This window comes from Panthera uncia (assembly GCF_023721935.1).
Source record: "Panthera uncia isolate 11264 chromosome A1 unlocalized genomic scaffold, Puncia_PCG_1.0 HiC_scaffold_16, whole genome shotgun sequence".
Lineage (NCBI taxonomy): Eukaryota > Metazoa > Chordata > Mammalia > Carnivora > Felidae > Panthera > Panthera uncia.
In genome coordinates this window covers 44,601,060-44,622,413 of record NW_026057576.1, presented here as the reverse complement: position 1 = coordinate 44,622,413, position 21,354 = coordinate 44,601,060, and the positions used below count along the sequence as shown (strand labels likewise).

Below are 21,354 nucleotides of genomic sequence, written 5' to 3'. Positions count from 1 at the left end.
TTGAAATCTCTCAGCAAGCAAATTAACAAGAGCAGGGATTCAGCAATAATGGAGCTCCTAGGCTTTTGTTTCCCTCTGACAGATGGACAGGGTGTGCTCAAATTGAATTCAGCTTTAATTGCATTGTGCCATTTAAAATTTTATCTGCTCCACAGATTTTGTTTACAGGTTTCAGGATTCCAAACCTTTGGAAGTTTTTTTTTTTTTTTTTTTTTTTTTTTTAGTGCCGGGCGAGATAAAGAACATTGTAATTCTGTGTGACTGGGAGGTGTTCATTACAACTCCTTGCCCTGAAGGGTGGCACGTTAAGAAAAGGAATTATGTTTTTTAAAGTTTGGGGCAAATGGGAAACAATGCAAACTTTGCATATGTTCAAATATTGGCAGCTCATAAATAAACGTAATCAGAGATGCTCTGTATTTCATATCTAAATAAGAAAGTTATTTGCCTTGTCTCAATTAAAGCATTTCAAACTTTGCCTGTTATCAACTTATCACTTGTAACTGCACACTCCTGAATTCTAGAGATAAACTTTTTTTTTTTTTTGTAAATGAATCATGATCTCTTAAAATTACTTTTAGTTTCTGCTTGATTGACTGTCCTCAGATAGAACTGACTTATATGAACTGTTCTTTTGAGCAGAGGTATAAAATACTAAATCATTTAGGCATGTCCTAAACATTCCTGTGAATCTAACGCTGAAGATGCATTTGTTACAAAATTGCTTGTCAATCTACGAGCATTTCCTCATAAATCTATGGCTTAGTAGGTACTAAACTCTGACATTTCTGGTAGCAAACAGAGATCCTGAAAGCTTGAATATACCATCATAAGATTTGATTTGCACCCTATTTATGTGAAGATTGAAGACTTTCAGCTACTGAGCACCTTGGCAGCAATGACGGAATTTGTTTTACGTAAGGCTGATAGTTCAGACTAAGGAAGTTGGGGGAAGAAAGGCTGCATGGGGAAAATGAGGAGGGATTCTTCAACGTCTGGAAAATGCTGCTGTTTGCTTACGCATAAGTTACATGTGTATAACATGCACTGGAAAACTTCCTTAAACATACCTGCTTTAAAATTGGGTCTCTATATGCTTTATATTTTTTGTCCATCATTTTCTTCCATTTAAGACGAAATTGTAAATGGGATATTACTGATGTGCAATGTCTTCTTGAATATGGCATGGTATATACATTTGTTCATTATTGCAAGGATCTCTTTTTCGAAGGGACTTCTGAAATTATTAGTAATTACAAGGACCAAAGAGCAATATCTGAGGATTTCAAACTGGCCGCTAAACTGTATTGAAATAACATGTACATTTTTGGAGGGAGCAATTTCATTCTAGAAAACATTTTATGAGAATGGGACACCTGAATATTTTTCAGAGCTATCAGCTAAATGAAGATTTTGAATCCTGGTTACGTAATCAAGTGTAGGTGTTGTAGAGAACATCTTAGTTTTATGAAGTTTGGGAAAATCTCTCTCGCAAATTCTTTACTTGCTTTCTTAATAGATAGTGGTGAAAAAAGTTATCTGTTGTAAAAGAGCAAATGGTAAAATCACTAAACAGATAGCTTTAAAATCTAGAAGGGACTGAATTCTAAAATTTTTAGCTTTCTGTGTTTTTTAAACAGAGCTTCACTGATACCAATAAAGAAAGCTGATCTATAAAATATGTCCACTCCTTATTATCATTTCCCCTTGTTCTTTTCATGCTGTGTTGATTTTATTCTTTTTAGCACTCCAGCTCTGTCAGATTTCTCAGATTTCTATTCCTCTTTGCTTCCTTGCTGCCACTGGAAGCACCTGTGCTGTATTTTTGGGTTTCTTTTCCTCACACATTAGCATAGAAAAGATTGGATCTGTATGTGATTGTATCATCTGAGAGCTGAATTGAACCTTAGAGATAATCTAGCCTAACATACTCATTTACAGATGGATAAACTGAGACTAAGAGATAGTGCAACTCGCTCAAAGGTATCCCATGGCTTACTGGAGGAAGGCCAGAATTAAGACCCAGGTCTCATGAATCCCTTGTCAGCGAAGTTTCTGGAAACACCAAAGAGTTCCTGACTCTGACTTCCCCCGACCTCAGAAAGTATTAGTGAAGTATTCGCTGTAAATATAAAGAGAAAAATACCTGCAAACCGAACACTAAGAAAAAAAGAATAGAATATACACACATATAAAACATGCATAATCAAGATTTTTCCCATCAGAGCATTCAGAAATAATGATTTCCCATTGCCAGTTCTCATAATGCCTGCTGCATTTATAACTTGTACCAGTATTTTCCCTTTTGGCCTTTCCAGCATATATTCTCTACCTGGAGTACACGCATGTATGTATGTGCAGATTCATAAGCTTCGAATTTTGGCAGTTTTTAAAACCACATGGCCGGATTGGAGCCACTTTTACTTAATTGGGAATTCCATTATAGAGGTGCCAGTCAGGGTGCCGAATAACCTCGTGTTCTGTTCTTGCCAACACCGTGGCTGAAGGCGGGTATGTGATATCTGTCTCGAGTTTATAGTCTGGTACAATAATGTCATTGCCCCATGTGGCAAATGGTGTGAGCTATTGTAAAACTGTTTGTCTATGTGATTAAGACATTGCTGCAGTGTGCAGCACCAGCCAATTACTTTTTTAATTTAATTATAGCAGAAAAAAGAGAATAGCATAATAGAAATTCTTGTCATAGGGAATATGTAAAATGTAAATTGAAGAGCCATGAAAATTTCATGCATTGGCAGCCTGATTTGTTTTTATTTTCAACTTGTTATAAAGGCTGCGTTTATTCAATGCCATAAAATAAGACATAGCAGCATTTAGTAATTACTTAGTTCTACATCAAAATAATTATATACAGTATGCACTTGTGATCCCCTCTGCTATATACGAATGTAAAAATAAACACTTCGGGGCCTGTATCAGTTTTTACTTTTAGACAGTGTAAATAAAGCTGAATCTTCAACTTTCAAATTAAAACTGATAACCTTGGGCATTCAAGGCTTTTATAAAGGAAGGGGGAAAACTTTAGCTTGCCTCAAAACAGGTTGTGTCTCTGGAATGCTTCTGGGACTAAAGAGATCAATTAAGTGTGTATAAACAAACAGTTGGAAAAAAGCTACTAAAACAACAGAGGAGAGAGCTCTCTATTGGGCTCTAGGGGCCTGGGGGAGCGAAGTTTCATTAACTGGATCTGAAGTCCTATGGCCTTCTATAAACAGGCATTAATTAAAGAATGTAAAAAATAAAGTTTCAGACCTTGCAATATGTTAATGATCATATGATTCAGGGCCCGGGAAGGAGAAGAGCAGCAGAGGTCATAAAATAAGCATGAAGCATTTAATATGAGTGCTTGGCAGGGATTTCTGCAAATTAGTTGGTTATTTGCTGGTCCAAAGCAAATTAAGGTGATTTTGCTTCACTTGCTAATTTTTTATGTGCATGCTTGGCAAAATGTTTTTCACAAATGGATGAAGGTTATTGTTAATGGCATAATGAGAAATATTAACATATTTAAATAAACCCGAAAATTCTGACACACAACACAAGCATGCAGTTTTTATTTAACACAGACATTGATATTCTATTAGGTGCTGAAGAAGATTTTAGACAAAGTCATCGAAAACACTCAAGTTATAACGTTTTAGCATTATGAATGCACCTTAAGAACTCTTTCATACATTTACGCAAGTGTTTTTGAATAAAAGTTATAGGCAAGGGATGTATATCTAGCAACGTCCTTTTAAAATCAACTTTTGTGGTTCATTTGCTTGATAACGGAGAGGGGAAAAATAAAACCGATGAGTCTAGACCCCCAGAATAAGACACTAAATTTAAGGGCGGCTTTCAAAAAGGTGACATCCTTGAAGTTTTGGGTTTCGTGACACACGGTCTGCTTTCTTTCCTTTTCTCTACATCTATTTTTATTTTAATTTTGGCAAGGATAAACGATTCTGTGTTTAGGTATTCCTGTTCAGTTCCCCTTAAAGGTTTTGCTTTATCTGAGGACTCAAAGTGGAGTTTACAAATTGGAATAACTTCTCTGAAAAACTCTTTTGAAATCACAGTGAAGCTGTTCTGTCACTTTAATTACCATGAAGTTGCACAGAAGTACTGAATTTGGCAACAGAGCCTTATATAGAAGGTGGTGCCCGAGTAGGATGCTACTATTGACATTGCTCTGTTACAGCAATTTTAGATGGACAAATTGCAGTTGAGAAAATTTCATGACTCGGTAAAATGAGCAATGATGACATCTGTGGATGCGGGTCTGTTCATATCTTTGCAGAGCCTTTAGGGAAATAAATATCTCGGAACATTCGGTGAAGTGAAGCTCACTCAATAAATCAACCTGACACAATAACACTTCTGGCACATGAGCCCTACTTCTCCCCAGCAACACCTACCCCTCTGTGTTCCTGTGCTACCAAATGGTGTCTCCCCATAGGCCTCTAAATCAAATCAGAGCACACAAATACAGTGAGAATTTATTGGGAATTGGTTTTGTTCGGCAAAAACATTACTTATTAGATGAACTGAAATGATAATAAATTTTGACCCTTTAAGGACTGAGCCAGTTCAGGCGATGTGCTGGTTGGTGGAAGGCATCTAGAATTATCCTAAGAGTGTCATTTTACCATGAAGTGTTTTAAGTTTTATTGGGATTAAATTTCTAATCTTCAGCTTAGTTTTTTTATTTTCTTTTTCTCTTCAGGTGACATTATCACCTCAAAATACCACATTTTCTTGTCAAAATCCTTCAGGGTGAAATTGGGATATTTGTTAGTAATCTTTGAAGTAAAACACCCCAAAGCTAAAGTGTGTGTGTGTGTGTGTGTGTGTGTGTACACATGTATGTATGTATTAAAGCAGTTTTGGGTGAACACAAGTATACGATGGCTCCATAATGACAATAGTCAAGTAAAGATTTTTACTGTAATTAGTAGAATGATTATATATGAGATAAGAAAGTGAGAAAGGAGATCATTGACATCCACAATATTAGAACTATTCATACATGTGAGAGGATTATATTAGTTTAGATTTATCTGAGCTTTGTATGTTTGGAAACAAAAGGAAAAAATTTTCCTTTTTCTTTCCAGGAGGAAAATAATAGCTAGTTTCTCCTTTCACCATAAATTTCTTTTACTAGGTATCATAGTTAGCAAAGAGGATCAATAGGATACGCCAGTTTCCAATCTCTAAATATCCTTAATTTCCTTGGGAAAATAAAATATCTTCCCACAAGGCAAAGTTTAATGCTGAATTTTCTAATAGAATATGTTTATATGAACCATCCAGCTTACATTTAGTACAATGTATTACTTGTCCTCTAGACAAAGTGTGTAATGTCTCCATGTGATTTCCTAATTTGTCATAGTCCTTGTGATTAGTTTGAAATATAACATTTCCTGTGTGTTTACCTGCTAAGTGGCTCACTTTTTACAATGAATATGCCTTGTGAGATGTTGGAAATAATTCTGGAAGGAATGTTTGTAACCTTAAATCATTAGACTGAAACAGGTTACGGTATTTCCAGTGGGAATTACTGATACTGAAAATTTGTTAGTAGTTTAAAAGCTTTGTCACAGCCAAATTTGTAAAAGTGATAACATAATATTATATCATTATAGTATTTCAATATATGTTATTGAAAGGGGAAAAAAGTAAATATGATTTTTACAATAGCCATAGGTAGTTTTACCTGCTTACAGTTCTGATATATAATGAATAATTCCATTAACTATGTTTATCAATGGAAAGAAAGTGGTATTCTTTAGTTTTTCTTTACTGTATTCAGATACAAAAAGACAAGAAATGCTATCCCAGCTCCTTTTGCATGAAGAGAGTAACAGTACTCAAGTAATTGAAACAATTTTGAAGTCACTTGGAGAATTAGGAAGGTTGATGATTATAAAATCTGAAAGCAAAAAGGGATTTCCTGAAATTGTCTTGTCCAATAATCTAAGGCATTCCAGAGAAAGAGTTGCTTACTCCTGTCTCAAAACTCCTGGGAAAACAAAAGTCTACAGCTTTGCTTGGAATGTTCCTAATAACCTTCTTAAGAAATAGTTTCTTAATGTTTAACTTAATTTCTTCTTGCTCTAAGTTATTCATTCTAATAACTCTCCATCACACAGGCACTTTATACATACTAGCTGCTATGCAAGGCTGTGAACATATTTTTATTCGATCTTTCTAACAGTCTTGTAGGAAAGATATTATAGTCCCCATAGTTGAGTTGCAAAATTGAAGTTTGAAGAGGTTAAGTATCTTGATCAAGGTTGTATAAGTCATAGAAGGTTTGGAATGTATATTTGGCTGATTCCAAAATCTGATTTGTTTGGTCTTCGGTTTTTGTTAGTAGCGTATTCTGCCCTGGACCGTTAATTGCCTTATGTTAGGCATTTTACTGACACATAGAGGTGACTGCTGGTTCCTTTCGTTAGAGGAATTTGACTCTGAATAAATGATTTCATTGTAAAATGAGAATACAGTGGGATTATGGACAAAGAGTTACCAGCTCTGCCTAGGAGATATGGAAGTCCTTAGAGAGGAGCTGGGAGTTGAATGGGTTCTGACGTGTAAGAAGAGGGCAAATAAGAACAAGGAGTCAAGAAAATAAACGTGGTACAATGTGGGAATATCAGGAAGCTCTGTCAGGATGGTATAGGATTTGGGAGAAGCATTAAGAAATGAAGTTGTTAAGTTAGAAATGGGAATTCACTGCTATCTTTACAGCATTCTTTAAGTACTTGAGGCCCATTAGTATCATGTCTTTAGCTTAAAAGACCTCATTCCTTTATGTGCTGATCATTTTTTCTTGGTAAGTAGAGAAGCCAAGCTAGACATGTGCTTCCAAGTAAGAAACAGGCTTTGCTGGGAATAGTGGTATTATCTCATTTCATCTCTTATTTGTATTACTAAACAAAAAAAAATAAATAAAAAAATAAAAAAATAAAAAATGTTATATTAATTACCTAGGAATTCAAGGAATGTTTTTTTTGATTCAGTGTAATTTCCTTTTTATAGTTTGGCTATGGTTTAAAAACATTATATTCTAAATATTTTATTTGCTAGGAAGATTGGAAATATGGTTAGATTACCTGGGAAAAGTCTTTATAAAATGTGGTTCCCCTTTAAAGGGGATTAAGTTTTTTGTTTTCTGTTTTTATGTGTCAGTTAAAATGATATGAAACTTAAGAGTTTAGTACTTGAGTGTCAGTTCAAGATTTCAAAAATTCACATAAGAAATTGTGCCTATATTCGCCTTTTAAAAGTTGTTGTTCATTGCTATTTTTTAATGTTTGTTGTTTAGGGAGAGAATGTGCAAGAATGTGTGGGAGTGGGGGAGAGGCATGGAGAGGATCTGAAGTGGGCTCTGAGCTGAGAGCAGAGAGCCCAGTGTGGGGCTAGAACTCAGGAACTGTGAGATCATGACCTGAGCTGAAGTTGGGTGCCTAACTGACTGAGCCACCCAGGTGGCTGTTTCTATTTTTAAAGGAGATCTGTAGGTAGGTAAATCTATGCAAAAATGGCAGACCATCTTCAAATAGGGATACCATGTCAATGTGCTATTTGTGGTGAATCCTGGCCCGTTCAAGACCCCCTTTTATGGAAGTACGTATAACCGTGCTCTTGGGACAGTGGAACAGCAACAGGGAGTTTGAAGGCCTAAGGGAATCCAGGTCATGGAACCTCTGTTTGCACAGGCTACCTTCCTGAGTCTCTGTTTTCTAACTATGAGATGAGTACATGCAGAGCATGGGCTTGGACGGCCTGGGCTAATATTCTACCTTTGCCACTGATTAGCTCTGGGACTTGGGGGAAGTCACTTAACTTCTCTAACCCTTTGTTTCTTTATCTGCTAAAAACGGGATTGATAATTTGACCTATCTTACAAATTATGACAAAGACTGAGTTAGAGTATGTTAAGCACTTACAGAAAAGCCTCCCTCAAAATAAAGTCTCCAAAATATTTTATATTGGTATTGGAAATGAAGAGGTTTTAAGCTGGGAAGGATGGTCTGGGTGCCAGCTCCACACCTCTTGTTCATGAGCTATGTGTATCTGGGGTGGCTTCAGTCAAGTTAGTTAAACTTTCTGAGTTCTAGTTTTCTGACTTAAGATAAGATTTCACGGGGTTGAGAAGTAAATGAAAATAAATGCTCAGGTGATTAATTTGTTTCCTTTTTGCCTTTTAGTCAAGGGCAAGGGATAAGGATGAGCAAGGATTTGGATGGAGGGAAGCTGAGATGGGAAATGTTTCATCTTGGGTGTCTTTGGATTGCAAAGTTAATTCAGATTCTCTCTTCACTTTGAGAGTCTTTGAAAAGTCTTCTATCACGTTTTTTTTTCCTTGAGTCTTAAAGATTTAGTCGGTCAGCTTTTGAATGAAAGTAATAGTTCAGGTTTTCAATAAACAGGTGTTGTAAGGGCATCCATCCTAAAAGTTCAACTTCCAGATACGGAGAATTATAAACATTTAAGTAAAACTGTTAACTAATTTTTCTCTTTATTCTGTTTTCTGCTGAACCATAACACTACTTTTGGAACAAGTTTATCAGTACTTTTTCTTTCTTTTTTTTTTTAAGTTTATTTATGTATTTTGAAAGAGACAGAGAGAGTGCGAGCTGGGGAGAGGAACAGAGAGAGAGAGGGAGAGAGAAAATCCCAAGGAGGCACCCACTGTCAGTGCAGAGCCCGACGTGGGGCTCGATGCCATGAACTGTGAGATCATGACCTTAGCCAAGATCAAGAGTTGGACGCTTAACCATCTGAGCCACTCAGGAGCCCCACAAGTTTACCATAGTTCTCTATGACCCTCACCATTTCAGTTAAACTTTAAAATGTGTATTTTCCTTAATACGTTTGATATTTCATTAATTAAAGGTGATATGCACAAAGGCTAAAAGATGTTCCAAGAGAGGGGCCTTCAGCGTCGCAATCTGAGGAATATAGTATTTGTAGCTTTCAGATTATTTCATTTTGTTGTTTACCTCTTCCTGTCATTCTGTTTTCCCCCTTTTCATGAAGAGTCAGGTATCATTAATGCAAGCTCTCCTGGTTCTAGTTATCTGACATTAACATTTCCTCACAGTTGAATGTGGCGTGGCGACACTGAGAACTAAGAACTTAGTGTCTCAATAATATGAGGGTTAGATGAAGTAGAATGACGGCCAATCACCACTAAGAGTATTTGCCTCCTGGCAGTGGCATACTCCTATGTTTTTATTTCATAGTGAGTAATACTGGACATAAGGTGACTGTGGGCTAAAACATGTAAACCTCTCATCAGTCTGAATTCTTGAACATCTCAATTTAAAATTTTTACAGAGTGGGCTCTGTAATATTCTTTGTTTAACATATATTGTATATAAAATACTTTCAGGATTTATTCTCTAATATCAAAAGTAAAAGTATCATTTACCTTTAAGGAAACAGAAAGTAATTAGTCACCATTTTCAGGATAATATGAAGAGTAATTGATAATTCCTACTGGGGTTTTTTTCCATTGCCTGTGTTTCAGGTGCGTGTGTCATCTGTGTGTGTATCTTTACCAAACACTTGTTTTAGAAGCTATGTTTCTTTTAAGTCCACAGTAATCTTTGTTCTGATTGTACTTAATTATTTCTATTTAGATCAAGTTTTGGAAACCGGAGCTGAATATAATATGTCACTTATTTGGGGAGATTTCCTGGGCACAGAATTTATAGTAAATTGCTGGGTTGTATATGAAACGCGAAGAGGGTTGTTCCAATAGTATAATCTGGTAAGGAAGCAAGACCTATAGGCTAAGAAACAAAGAGAAATAATTGAGAATAAAAACACAAGAGGGATTATAAGGGCAGACACAGTCCTGTGCCAAGTGAGTGATAGAATTGAAGAATATTACTGGAGAGAGAAAAGGCAAACTGTCTTTGAGTTGAGGTCGTTTGGGAAGAAGGTAGTAGCTAGAGCTAGACTTTACAACCATGACCCAGACTTGGTTGTTGAATATGTGAAATGAACAAATTGTATTGGAGCTATCTGCTTCTCTACATACTTGAGTTTTGGTTGGGCAGTGATGGTTTTGATGAAATTTCATTGCTCATTGAAATAGTTATATACCCATTTAAATTTGAATTCACTTGCAATGTTATTACTTTTAAGAAAAGTTCCACACTGTATTTATGTAATAAATTACTAAAAAAATAATGGCTCAGTGCTGGCAAAGGAGGTAAAGTGAATTCATCTAACATAAAGCATTGTTAGATATCCAAAATAGCAAATGGGTTATATTAGGACAACTGATCGCACATGGCTTGCTTTTATATATAAGCATTGAAAGTCAGCCCTAAATTGTAACCTAGATCAGACTAAAGGATGGTCATATAAAATGCTCAAGCTAATTATGGCCATTAGATATTAACTCACATATATGCTATGTTAAGAAGACCTGGAACACATTGTCATGTCAGCATTCCAGTCAGCTATTTGGTTTTTGCTTATTTTTAGGTGAAATAATGAGTCATTTGAAGACCTAATAATATGAATTTTGTATGGTGGATTCTATGTTCATATGCTGTTGATGCAGATCACTTAGCCTGTACTTCAATTACCGGGGGTTCTACGAACTGTTTTGTAAATTTAGAGATAGTTGCTTTGATCTGGCCATAGAATAAAACAAGAACACCTAGCTAAGTAGCAACTAAATAGCCTTTCATCTTCCCTTCAAAGCAAGAAATAAAAATAATCATCGCAAAGTAATGCTTTTCTTGTTTCTTGGATTTTAACTTCCCTGATCACCTGAAAGTTACTAACGTTAGTTTGAGTTGCAAAGCCAGTACTTGTAGAACTTCTTCCACAAAAGAGAGACTGAACTGAATGAAATACATTTTCCAGTTACTCTTTTTGGTAGCTTTCATTATAAGCTTTTCATTCTCATAGTATTTAACTGTAATTTTTGCTTTTAGCCTTGCCTACCAGGTAATAAAGAAAAAACATCTTCCTTAAATACAGTATCCTAATCGCCAAAAATTTATTAAACCCCCACATCCATGCATTATGCCAAATATCAAAGAGTAAACCTGTAAACGGGGTCATCAAAAAGTTATGATGACTCCTCTTTTTTCCTTCAAGCCTCAAAATTGTATTTATTGGTCCAAAGGAGGCATTTTAGAATTGGTCCCATTGGTTTTAGTGGGACATTTAAAGATGCTTCAGATAAAAACTTTCACGCATTAAGCAAATCCATGCAGTGAAATCACTAAAAGGTATATATAGGTTCAACTAGAGCCTTCATTTGTTTTTCTTTTGCACTGTAAGAAAAAAAAAAGTCTGTTTCAAATCCTATTTGTCCCTTATCTCTGTTTGTTCAGTTGTTTTTAATATCACATACTGAAAGAATTTCAATAGGAGCTCCACCATGAAGTCATTTGTTATCCTTCAGCAGGCTTTTGCCTACTGAATTGTAAAGCAGTTCTGACTATTTGCATCCTCCAGATGGAGCGGCATATAAACACTCCCAGATATTTCTGGTAAGTATGAAAAAATATCTTATTTGTCCTTTCTGTGAATAAATAAGAGAATGTCAAATTTTATAGACTAATAAATTTGTATGCCGGCAGTGACATTGAATCTCTCATGGCCTGCAATGTCACAGACCCTGAGAAACACAATTTTTTGTTGTTGTTGTTTCAAATGAATACAAAGTCAAATAGAAGCTCAATAAAAAGCCAGAATTTGATTGCATTGTTTACGTCTGCCCAATATTCTAATTCAGTTGCAATTTGCCATGAGGAAATGCAATTTACATGTTTCCCAGGCTTATCCTACAACAATCACTCACATATACATGCTTCTATATGTCAGAGAGAACTCCACTAATGGGTTAAAATGCCCTTTGGCGTTAGTCTACAACAGCTGCTCCCCTCCTTGTAATTTAATGTTAATTTTTATAATATACTGTTAGAGCTGTGGGTGCATGGCACAGAAAAAGGTAAGCTAAATATCTAAATTTTTACATGTGAAACTTTTGATATGTGTATGTTGACTTACATGCACACATGTGATTGACTCAGAAGTAGTACTCTACATGATATAAATCAAGTTGCATCAGTTCAGGCAAATCCTTATGCACTTTTCCAATTTAGGATTAAATTTGTTTCTTATATTTAAATTGATATGCATAATGTAGGGTGTCTAATCTTCATATTCAGTTAAATAATGAACTCTGCAAGATCAGCAGTGATTGACAGTTTAATACTGCTTTTTGCACTTTCCAGTTTTCATATTACACCTTGTAGTTTCTTCCTAAATTAAATGCATTATTCTCAAAACAGAATAACATCATATATTTTACAAAGTAAACAAGATTAAATGATTTTACGGGTAAATGTGTATAGGAAGCACTGAGAATTTAACTTTGCTTACTTTATCCATGTGGGGAAAAAAAAGTCTGTGAACTGAATACAGCCTGATTGTTTTCCAGTCTGTTTTCTGAAGAAAGAATTTTAATAAGTAATACATAATATTTCTTTTCTTCCATTCATGCAATTAAAACAGAACTGAGTATCATATTTATTAATGTTGATTTGCTTTCTGGAGAATAAATTTCCCTAAATGCATTTTAGTGAAACGAAAGTAAATCTGTGATAGAAACATTTAAAATCATTTTAATATTGCTGAAGATGGGTGTTTATAGGGGTTTGGAAACACAAGTTGTATTTTAGTTTTTATGAAAATGTGTCTTAATGCTTCTCCAATTATGACATGTGAAAAAAAATTCAGCTTAGGTTCATTATTCCTATTACAATATATTAGCTCATGTCCAAATGTCCTTGATTTCTTCAAAAGTAGCCTTTCTAATGTTAAAAGTAACAATATATCTTACAAGCAGATATGAGGTGGAAAATATGGTGGTGTGTGTGTGTGTGCGCGCGTGCTTAGTAAAATATGCTATGAAAGAAAGTATAAAGATATTTCTTTACATGTGTGATTTTTAGATTTGGAAATTATCACCTTGATACTAAATTCTTTGATTCAAGTTATATATATATGGATGAATGTATATGTATGTGTCTATATCTATCTATCTATATATGTATATATATACATATATATCTATATATCTATATATATCTATCGATATCTCTATATCTATATATATATCTATCTCTATACCTATATCTATCTATCTAGATAGATAGATATAGATATAGATATAGATGTAGACACACACATACCCATACAATGTCACAGATGTGACTCAGCAGCTGGTTATAGGAGTCATGTAGATTGACAGAATGTGTCAATTGGAAGGAATATTCAAGTGTCTCTAATCCAACCTTGTTTTATAGATTGATTATCAAATTGATTCTCAGAAGAGGTAACATGGTAAAACCTGGACTAGATCTCACATCTATAGATGCTAAGTCCTGGTGTCTTTCCTCCACGCTGTCTCTTTGATTCTGTCATTTATTATGTCAGTGAATTGTTTTGGCAAGCTTTAGTGGCTTTGTATTTAAACTTCTGCCAAAGTACAATTGCAGTTACTATGAATACTATATATATGATACTTCTCCATATATATATATATATATATATATATGTGTGTGTGTGTGTGTGTGTGTATACATATATATATGGATATATATACATATATACACGCATTATACTAATACATACTATATTATATATAATGTGTGGAATATAATATAGTATGTAGTATATGTGTGTGTGTACTATGTATGATATACGCATCATACAAACTATATAAATGCTTGTTTAAGTATCGCTAAGTTCAAGACACCACTCTATTACTGTGTTTCAAAAAAAAGTTCAAAAAAATCCTATTTGAAGCCTGTTTCAGTTATTAAGTCTCTCAAACATTTATCTTTTGTTTATTGACATGGGCCTCCCAGATTTCCGTTCCTTTTGTTCAACTGTAGTAAATTTGGCATTAAAAGATGATATTCTATCCTTGCTTCCTTTATAGAGTTGCACCAAAGTCAATGAGACTTTTACACAAAAATCAAGGATACGTTATGATCTCGGAGTACTCACTTAAAGACTGTAGAACAGACCCACAAGACTAAGTTCAGTGCCTGGTAAGGGGTTCGTGCTAAATTTAACATTGCAGAAGAGTTTCCAGCTGTTGGCTTGATATGAATGAGGAGAGCTGCTTTTATGACTGATTACTGTCCTCGGGAGGAAGAGGGAAGCAGAGTGATTCTACATCACCAATCCACAGAGTGCTGTGCATATTCTGTGGCATTGATTTGAGGAGGCTCATGACTTTAATGCCTCCCTTTATCAGTTGTCATGACTCTAGGCTTTGAACATTCTAAAACCCAGGAAGAGAAGAACAGGAATATGTATAACTTTAGATGTAGAAAATACTAGGATAAAGTAAAATTACCCTTTTTTAATTTCATGGTGGTAAGTCACTTGTGGTTTGTCACTCTCAGTAAAGTAACCCAACTAGACTTTATTTGCCAGCTGTACTTAAAGATCTTGGTTTTATGTTTTTAAAAATGTCATCTATTCCTTCAATCACTTGTAAGTCCCCTGTAATCTCTTTTTAATGTAAGCACACTGGAGTTTTCTCTTTTGTTTGCTGCCCTTGCATTATTTACTTTGATCTGCTGTGAGAAAATCCGAAAGTGTGTTGTCCTAAATGCTAGCATCTCACCAACAAGATTTGAGGCCTTGTAGTTTGCATTGAAGAAAAAGGCTCTTGTGTGAAGACGCAGGTTTTGTTTAGTTCTCTCTCCCTGGTGGGAGCCTTAATTGCATTTTCTCTCTCTCACAGTGGCTGGCTAAGGAGTGCCTGCCTTCCCTGCTGATGCTGAAGTTTTCAAGCTCTATTACTCTGTGACGGAGAAAATTCCTTGGTCCAGGAAGAAAAGGGTCAGATTTAAAAAAAAAAAAAATGTGTTTAAATAAGTATTGTCAATTTACTGTGCACAATTAACAAAAAGAAGAAGAAACAATAGAAAAGCTTAATGTTTTTCCCCCTAAAAATCTTATAGAAGCTTTATGTAACCCAATTTATAAAATATCCAGTTCTAAATATAAAAGGCTCAGTCCTTAGGGCAAAGAGGTTAGACTTAATAATAACCAGTAAATGCCCCCCCCCCCCCCCCCCACAATAGCATTAATCTGTGTCCTTTCTTAGCCATTCTGAAAAGTTCTCTGTAAGTCCGTCTGCATATGTGATTAAAATGTGTAGTCCAGGTTATTTCTGGAGTTAGTACTAAGCACTGACATATATGCCATTTTCAGTTAAGTTACAAAGATCTAATTTTATTAACCTTTTAACTTTCTATTTTGACTTTCTGAGTGTACAAGCGATATGCTTAAATCATTACTACTGAAAAGAATATTTTAATTTTCTTCTCATCTGACAAAGTATACTTCCCCTTAACTGGCTTTGAGGCTGTACTTGCCATGTCTGCTTCCACTTTCTGTATTTCTCGTCATGATGGGACGCAAGGCAATCACAGCATCTACGTAACATTTTCAATTGCAAAGCATCTTCAACACGGAAACTATACTGATCTACATTCACAATAATGCTTGTTTATTGTTTGAGAGTTAAATGTTTTTATGCACATATACATAAACTAATTGTGTTGTTTGAAAAGTACGGCTTGTTATTCTACTCAAATGGATTACTCAAGTAAAAAATTTTATTGGGCAAGATCTTATTTTATCCTATTGCTTACTTCTAGACCTTGGTATGTTAGGCTTTCTGCTGACTTCTTAACTTTCTCATGCATCAGCTGTGTTCCTTCTCTTCTTTTTTTCCCTTCTCCCGTAACCTCCTTATATTCTCACCTGCCCTGTTCTAAGCCATTATTCAACAATGTCTCCCCTCATGCTACTCTCTGAATGGTCTGATCTCTGCTACTTGTTTGCAAGTGATCTGAGAGAGGGCCCATCTTGTCTAGGGATAAAAGTGGGGTTTTCTGATGGATCGTTGGGTAGACAGTGGAAAGATTCATTGGTAGAAATAGCATGGGATTAGTTGCTTGAGAACAGAGCAAGAGAGAATGGAAAAGTTAGAAAGCTAAGTAGGTGAATAGTAGAAAGATGCTAAGCAGAAAACGTGAAGACACCTTTCTTGAGGTTGGGATTAAGGATTTTAGCTCTGACCATACTCTCCCATTAGTAATCACTGGGCCTTTCAGGCTTTGTGCAATGAGCTGAACCCAGTCAACAGAATCTTTTCAACTATATTGAAAAGCAGTGATCCAACACATGAAGTGAAAACATCTCCTTGATACAAGAGTACACACGGCTTTAGAACACATTAACATTATAAGACAGATATGATTGTCATTAAAAACAGCATCAGGAAGCCTATGTCTTGCTTTATTATCTTCAAACTGGTTAGCAATGTAAAGAGAACCTTCTAAAAACTAATTTAAATGCATAATATACATTTGAACATGGGGCACTTTTTTGGGTTAGTTTCAGGATGGTGATTTTTAAATGTTTACAGCAATCACGTTTGAGTGCTAAGAGGATTTTTTTTTTTTTCACTGAATGGTTCACTGGCAGATGACATAGAGAGACATACTCCCATAATTTTGTTCTTCCTAATCAGTGAAAAATAAAATGGAAGAAAGTTACAAAGACATTATAGGATTTCTTAATAATTTTAAGGACCATTATATATGTTTAATTTTGAGAATTCAAGAGCTAATGTATCCTTATTAATTTTTTGTTCAGAATATTCTCATATTTTAGAACTGTCAAAATTGGAAATAAGGAATAAAGTACATTTTTTAGACAGTTCAAAGCACTCTGTTAGCATATTTTATATCCCTTGAATCCCATTATGTGTTTTTATAAATACTTCTTAGAGTTTATTCTTTTTCTATTTATTGTCACCTCTACTTGAAAAATTGTCAGTTAGGATCTATACATAGCTGAAATCTTAGGACAGGTCTAGATAATTCAGCAAGTGGCTATTCTCTTCATCAGCACATTTTATTATGGTAGAAATTCTCTATGATGAAGGCTAAGGAACCTGATTATTTTTTTAAATAGGTCAAGAAATGGATCAGAAAATCTGCAGGGGATTTATCTCTGTTTCTAGTACTCCGTAATGACAAAACTTTCTTTGGCTAATGAGCATGTCTAGATGAATTCAAATATATGGAGAAAAGAGTAGAAGCGGCAGTGGACTTCTAAGAGAATTGGTATAATTGCAGTGATTGAATTCAAAAGATTCTAAATAGTTTGAAAGGAGTGAAAAGTGACAGGTTAGTTAAACCAAATATGCTCTATTTTCTTATAAGAATGGGTATAAATCACATGAACATAAAAGAACATACACCATTTTGTGCACCAATTCAGAACTAAAAAAATGAAACTCCTGACAACATTCTGGCCTTAAAATTTCCTACTTTCTCTCTCTTACATGAGTGCCATATTTGTTCCACCTTTATTCTGGGGCTACGTTTAACCATTTATTCATTTTTTATGCACTGACTTCTTGAAACACTGTTTATTGAGCACTTAAATGGGGCAGGTGCTGTCTGGCCTACAAAGTGAAGTTCTAGTAGTCAAAAACATCTTAAACATAAGAGATTGGACAAAGATAGTTTTTACGTATAATAAGCTATTTATTCATTAAGATACCTGATATCACCATTATAAACCCAAATATTGTGCCAAGATACATGTCACCTTCAAGAAAAATTCAAAACCACTATGCTGTTGTCCTGAAGTTCTTACTTTCATGCTAATACTTTTTTTTTTAACTTTGGGTTTTATTACTTTACCTTGCAGAATCTATACTCCATCATCTAGGATAAGGGCCAACCTTATGTTATTCAGTCAATACAGTAGAGATAATATTATCCTGTTTCCATTTTTATGCCTCTCAAAAGGAAAAAAAAATCCTTAAATATAATCTAAACTACGTTTTGTGTCTTTCTTTTATATTTTCATCCATTCATTCTTTAAATGCCAGCCCCAGTGACACTTTCTCTGTGAAACTCTCCTTGCCCAATCACTGAGCAAGAGTCAAGTATAGCATAGAAAGGCATTTAAATTTCAATTACTCCTCTTATAATCCATTGTAACCATTCATTCTCTTGTGCCCTTTCTACTAAAGGCTGTGTGTGCACTTGGAGGGCATGTACTGTCTGTTATCATCTCTGTATTCTGGTTACCTTGGCACAATATCTAAGCCATAACAGCTCAGTAGATATTTCTTGAATTAATTTAATCCTCTTATAATTACTGTTTAAACTCTTTTATCTTACATCTTTGGGACCTCTGTCTATCCTTTGATAGGAAAATAAAAGCAGAGGTCTTGATCTTGTTTTTATACAATACTAAATAAATCTCAGCTCTTTCTTGTCTGTAGGAAAATGTAAAATCCCATTCCTAAGACTTAATTTGAAAATTTGGGTTTAGAATGAGAATACAAATTGAGAGCGATTAGCTGGTTTGCATTATTTTCTGTTGGTCTTTTGTTGTCTTTCATTTTTTTTTTTTTTCAGGAAAGCATCACTAAGAATCGAATTTAGGTATTTTTACAGTTGGCTGTTAGATTCAGGAATCTGTTAACATGTCCTAATCTTTCTGCTATTATCATAACTTCTTCCTGTGCAAGTACATGGGAACATGTGCATGTACGTCAGTAGGTATGCATGCATGTGTGTGCACGTGTGTGTGAGCGTGTGTGTATGTATGTGTAGCCACTGACTAGTCTTCTGAAGCAACACCTTTATTATCTTTGTTCTTATCTTCCACTGTCAACTCCAGTCTCTTCTTCTTAATCCTTCCTGTGAAAATGGCTTGAAGGATTTTGAGAAAGTTTTGTTTCGTGTAATTTTGGTAGAGGCAGTTCTCTTACTTGGAATAAACTAGATAAAATAATTTGACTGTGGTTAACAAATCCATACCCCCACTTACCAGAACTATAAGCCAGCCATAGCATGAGCTGTTAATACATATTTTTGCACTATGAAAATTTCAGATAGGCAGTAATAACTATCACAAATAAATATCTCATTCTTTGATTTTCCAAGATTATTTGGTAGGAGAGGGAGACTAAGAAATTAAGTCCAATTCATACACATTGAGGGGAAAGGGATGTACAGAGATAAATAAGACAGTCTATATGATTTTTATGGGAGATTTGTAACTATACTAATAACTGTAATTCAAAGCATTATTTGGTACAAATGTTACCAACATTACAAGTAATTAGGCACTGAAACAATTAGAAGGATAAGAAAGTATTTATTTTCTAATGACATGTTGTTTAAGATGGGTTTTGGGGAATAGGAGGAAAAGACATGGTTGGAGTGTGTCCGTTTTGCCAGAAATGTAAGAATTTGAGGATGATGCTGTAGTTAAGATGTTAGGGACAACTTTGTTGAGCAGTAAGTATATGGTTGAGAAACTGGTACTTGCCCTGGTAAGCAGTGTGGTGCCATTGAAACTTTCTGAAGATGGTATGATCTGATCCAGTTCAACCTTTAAGAACACCTACGTAAAAGGTTCATAAGCTTTTTGTATGACCTATTTCAGAAAACAGAAAAACAAAAACAAAAACAAAAAAAAAACCAAACCTGAGGAAATGCTATAGTAAACTGAGGTTGCCGTCTTGTCTTGGAAACAGTCTGTTCAGTCCAGATAGAGATTTTCAACCATACAAATTTGTTGTCAAATTTAGAGTAGGATTTTTAAACAAAAATCCATAGAAGAATTCTAAAGCTCTGGCCTCTACATTGGCATGGCAACAATTGTCTAGAGGTGAGTCGTAGTTTGCTTCTTTTCTGTGGTACCTGTGTGCTGGTTCATATCAGTCATCATAAGGTCTGGATGTTTCCTGCTTGGTTCTTGAAGCATTTATTATAACCTAATGAACAAAAAAAGAAGGTACAGTCCAAGTTTCAAACTTACCAGCCCAAGATCCTGAAAAACAATAGTTATAATAGTACCCTGGAAGTATATTCATTAGTTGTATAGAGTATAGTTTCATGGTTTTTTCCCCCCTTAATCATTATGTTTAATTTTGTATGATTAATAACTGTACTATAGAACTGAGGTTTTTTATAAATTGATTATTTTGAGCAAGGAATATTTTTTAAACACATTTTGCTAATCAGCGAGTGGAACAGGAAAGCAAAACAAAAAAACAAAGAAAGTCATTTGACTTATATAACAGGATTTTTATTTTACAGAAGGAAGAATAGGAGTAAGAGGGAGGTAAAAGAATTTTTTTTTCAATACGAGAAATAAATAAATTTTGGGGATTTAGTCATATTTTAACATTAATAATAGTATTATCTCTATTTGGAGTACATTTTCTAAAATATATGATGTGTTCTCTATTTTGCACCCTATCATTTGTAATATCCTCCATATTTTATTTACATATGTTTTATATCAGTGATAAATGAGGTAACATATTGAATCCAAACTTAAGTGTTTTAGAATCCTCTGAAATACAATATTAATGTAAGCTAGGATAGCACAAAGAAGAAATTCTATTATGTAACTTTGTGTTCAACTTGCCAAGTTCTTCCTAACTTTTAGGTCTGTCTTATTTTATGCACTTCCTTTTACCTGGAAGTCTCTCTTTTTACCATTTCTGGTCTATTTCCTGTGCTGTTTCACAGTTTAGTTATCACAACCTCCATGCATTTTTCCCTTTCCACTAGGCTGGTTTAAGAATGGAGCATGTAGGTACGCCTGGGTGGCTCAGTTGGTTAAGCGTCAGACTCTTGGTTTCCACTCAGGTCATGATCTTATGGTTCATGGGTTTGAGCCCACATAGGGCTTCTTGCTGACAGTATAGAGCTTGCTTGGGATTCTCTTTCTCTCCTTCTGTCTGCCCCTCCTCTACTTCCTCTGTCTCTCCAAATAAATAAATAAAACTTTATTTAAAAAAAGAATGGAACATGTAATGCTTTATGATTTACAGTCTTTTAACAAACACCATCTCATTCGGTCCCCATTATCCTCATTCATTCATTCATTCATTCATTCATAGAACGTTTGTGAAACTCCCATTCTATGACAGTACTGAAGTAGAGGGGAGGTTTCCAGACATGCAATAGTTTTTGTTCTTAGGAAACTCACAGTTTAGTAAGGGAGAAAAATGAGTCTGTGTAATTCAGTGTGTGAGTTCCAAAATTGAGATTTTCACAGGTGGAAACAAAATAGGTGGATATATTTGAGAAGAGGTGGCCAGAAGGGCAAAAAGAGAGACAGGGAAAAGATTTTGCTAAGTTTTTAAGACCTCAGGGATTTAAGTAGGAATAGAGAAAAAAAGAAAGGCTGAAGTCAAAGATAGGAAACAAGTGGCTCCGTAGAATAGAACTG

The 21,354-nt window shown here is 34.8% G+C and overlaps 1 protein-coding gene and 1 long non-coding RNA gene across 3 annotated transcripts in view; both read left to right on the top strand.

Moving 5' to 3' along the window:
* The window catches only part of DACH1 (dachshund family transcription factor 1), a 397,236-nt gene that overhangs the window by 72,439 nt on the left and 303,443 nt on the right, over positions 1-21,354 (top strand). The window lies entirely within an intron of this gene.
* LOC125933861 (uncharacterized) overlaps positions 13,288-21,354 on the top strand; it is a 34,946-nt gene continuing 26,879 nt past the window's right edge. Inside the window, exon 1 of the long non-coding RNA XR_007461127.1 lies at positions 13,288-19,905. This is a non-coding gene — a long non-coding RNA (uncharacterized LOC125933861). The remainder of the gene's footprint in view (positions 19,906-21,354) is intronic.